Below are 3,637 nucleotides of genomic sequence, written 5' to 3' on the forward strand. Positions count from 1 at the left end.
TCTATTTTTTCTATTCATAATCTTGTATTCTACTTATATCAGTTTATTACACATGTTCTTAATGATTAAGATTAAATTGTTCATGAAAATTTCATAAGACATTAAACAAAATAGCTATCATCTCAAATTATTTCCCTTTTAACTGTTTTACAGCACATTCATGTTAGGGAAGTATTTTAAAACTCACAAAAGCAAAATACCTTTAAAAAGTTGAGCACATGAGATTTTTCTTTTACTGCTGCACTCGATATACACAAAGTAATGGATATCAAGCAATTCATTTTACAGCATCTTTATTCGTACTTTTGTTGTTAGGTTGCTTAAAATATTTAAATATAAATAAATAAGAATTGCAAAAATAAGTCTGGACATGGTGGCTCATGCCTGTAATACCAGCACTTTGGGAGGCCGAGGCAGGCAGATCACTTGAGGTCAGGAGTTCGAGACCAGCCTGGTCAACATGGTGAAATTCTGTCTCTACTAAAAATACAAAAATTAGCCAGGTGTGTTGGTGGTTGCCTGTAATCCCAGCTACTGGGAAGACTGAGGCAGGAGAATGGCTCGAACCTGGAGGCGGAGGTTGCAGTGAGCTGAGATCATGCCATTGTACTCCAGCCTAGGTGACAGAGCAAGACTATCTCAAAAAAAAAAAAAAAAAAAGAAAGAAAAATAAAGAAAGCAAACAACAGATAACTTTACAAAGAATAGGAATCATTTCTGCCCTCCTCTAGAGGAAACTGAGTGACAGCTTTGTATAAAGGAACATTTCCGAAGCTATAGTCCAAGGTGTACACATTGAAACTGCATTCCACCCATGCACATGTTCCGGATACTATGCCTATGGGGTACCCATTTCTACAACAACCTTGTAAATACTCCCACTGTTAGGGCTCAGAACACTCCCAAAGTACAGTGCCTTGGCATGCTGAACTGAAAAAAGGGGCTCAGAAGTAAAATCATTCTGACCTTCTCCTGTTCTTCTTTATCCTGGTCCCCTTTCTTTACCAATTAAGGCCATGGACCCTGAAATTTCTCCTCCCCAAGGCAGGTCAAAGATACCAGAAATCCTCTCCCGCAAAGTCAAACATAAAATATAAAAATATTATTCTAGCCTTTTCTTGCCTTTCTGTTTGAGAGCTAGCCATACGAGAAATTCCCTGACCTACCTTATCTGTTAGTAGGTCCTAAGGCCCTTATTCTAGAAGGAGTCTTAAGGAATGCCACACGTAGAAGCACAAGAAAAATATAAACGTGCAGGCCTGGCTTTGTTTCCCCATTCAGTTTATTAGCATTAGATCACTCCCTTTTTGTCAAATTACATTTCTGCAAGGCTGTCTACTCTTTATCACATCTAAGTATTAAAATGGACAGTTTTTCCTTGAGTCTTTGCGTCTTCAATTTGAAGCCTCTCATGTCTTGTAAAACTTTGATTAAACAAGTATTTTATGCTTTTATCCTATTAATCTGTCTTTGTTTTCTTTCAGACCTAGCCAGGAACCCTAAAAGGGTTATGGAAACTTTTCCTTCCTTACAGTTTGCACAACTACAACTAAAACTGGAACAAATTACCCTTTTATCCCATGTTAGGACACACCAATATATAGGTGCTTTCCTTTGCCTAGACATAGAGGCAGTTATAACAGAGGTCCTTGTGAGGCCACAGTCTAGCAAAATACCGTATCAAACATTTATAGCTTATATGAAAATTTCATATCCCCATATTGGCCACCTAAAGATGAAAACATATAACTCCCTAAATCTTAATTGGTCCTATTCTAATGTCAAACATAAAAACCATATATGAAAAAACAGAAATTCAAATAGAAGTAACCTATACCTTTTTTGGGGGAGGGGGGCATGTGGATGACAAATGGTCCACTGTGTTTTAGAATGAAGTTGATAAATTTGAGAAGCCAGCTAATTTTCCCCTTCTTCTCCTGCTTCAGCTTCATCTCCTTGGGTATCTGATGTGCAGAATGTCAAGTAGTTTCTCAGTAGTTGCATTATTAGCATGCTATCTTTACATGACTCTTTTTTGTTGTTGTTGTTGTTGTTCTTGTTGTTGTTGTTGTTGAGACGGAGTCTCCCTCTGTCACCCAGGCTGGAGTGCAGTGGCCGGATCTCAGCTCACTGCAAGCTCCGCCTCCCGGGTTTACGCCATTCTCCTGCCTCAGCCTCCGGAGTAGCTGGGACTACAGGCGCCCGCCACCTCGCCCGGCTAGTTTTTTGCATTTTTTAGTAGAGACGGGGTTTCACCGTGTTAGCCAGGATGGTCTCGATCTCCTGACCTCGTGATCTGCCCGTCTCGGCCTCCCAAAGTGCTGGGATTACAGGCTTGAGCCACCGCGCCCGGCCCTTTACATGACTCTTAATGTATGAAGTCCAACAAAGGCTTCATCAAAAGCTGTCTTTGCAGGACAGCAGACTTTCTCCAGAAAGTTCAGATTCTCACAATACAACACAGAGAGCTGATAGTCCAGACCCAATCTGATAGGATGTATTGATTGCAATTCCTTTTTCTGATTTCAAAAGCTTCTTGATGTGCTTGTTGTGACTGATCCACAATCCCTTTCTTATCATCACTAGCAGCAACCTGAGCCAAATAACAAAAGTAACCTCCTTTTGCTTTTAATAGATTTTGCTCTGTGCTTGTGAAGCTTTGGGGATCAAGAACTCTTCCAAAAGGGACAGTACATCATTTACAGATAGTTCTTAGATCACTTTCCATTTTCTCTCTGTATTCTCAAGCCATCTGCTGTTTTTCTCAGCAGCTTCTGTCATTTGCCCAATACTTGAGATGATGCTCCAAGATGACCTACAGGCTCCTGCAACATTTATATAAGCAACTGAAAGAAGATTCCTCTCCTAATAAAAAAAAAATCAGTTCCTTGCTTAGTTACAGGCATCATGCAGTCTTTCATGACAACATATTGCTCAGCCCACTTGGCCTCCTGCACTGGCATATTTTTACCCATGACTGAATGTTCTGTGTCAGAAGTGGTTGGCGGTAGATGAATGGGGGCTCAGCAGTCTTTGGATGGTGAGAGTGGCAAAGCTCAAACTCTGTCCCTAGATCTTGCTGCTCACAGGCTCTGTGTTTCTATTTTCAATTTGTGGCAAAATGTCTAAGAAAGTGCTATGAAAGAAATATTACTTGTATTATTTCCTCATCACTAAGTTCTTTATAGCAGCTCCTTTTCCCTTGTGGAAGAGAGTTCCAAACAGAGCCTATGAATCCCTGAAGAAATTTTAGCTCAGGAAATGATTTTTAAAAAATCCAAATCCTATAGCCAAACTGACTTATGTTTACCTTTAGAAGTTTTATAGTTCTAGGCTTTACATTGAAGTCTATGATGTGTTTTGTGTTCATTTTTACATGGTTCAAAGCATCTGAGTATGGATCAGAGCTCATGTTTTTTGCCTTGTTTTGTTTTGTTTTTGGCATATAGATATCCAATTATTCTGGAACCACTTCTTGAAAATGACAATTCTTTCTCCAGTGAAATGCTTTTGTACCTTTGTAAAAAATCAGTATTTTGTGTATGAGAGTTTATTTATAGACTCCCTCTTCTGTTCCATTGAGTTATTTGTCTATCTTGATGCCATTCTTCTTGATAATTCAAGCTTTATAATAAGC

The 3,637-nt window shown here is 39.2% G+C and overlaps 1 pseudogene; it reads right to left on the reverse strand.

Annotated features, from left to right (window-relative positions):
• Positions 1 to 1,917: 1,917 nt before the first annotated feature.
• On the reverse strand, positions 1,918 to 3,002 carry LOC108520426 (14-3-3 protein zeta/delta-like; annotated as a pseudogene).
• Between the last annotated feature and the right edge of the window lie 635 nt (positions 3,003 to 3,637).

The sequence above is a fragment of the Rhinopithecus bieti genome, unplaced genomic scaffold (assembly GCF_001698545.2).
Source record: "Rhinopithecus bieti isolate Rb0 unplaced genomic scaffold, ASM169854v2 scaffold_48475, whole genome shotgun sequence".
NCBI classification, from domain to species: Eukaryota; Metazoa; Chordata; class Mammalia; order Primates; family Cercopithecidae; genus Rhinopithecus; species Rhinopithecus bieti.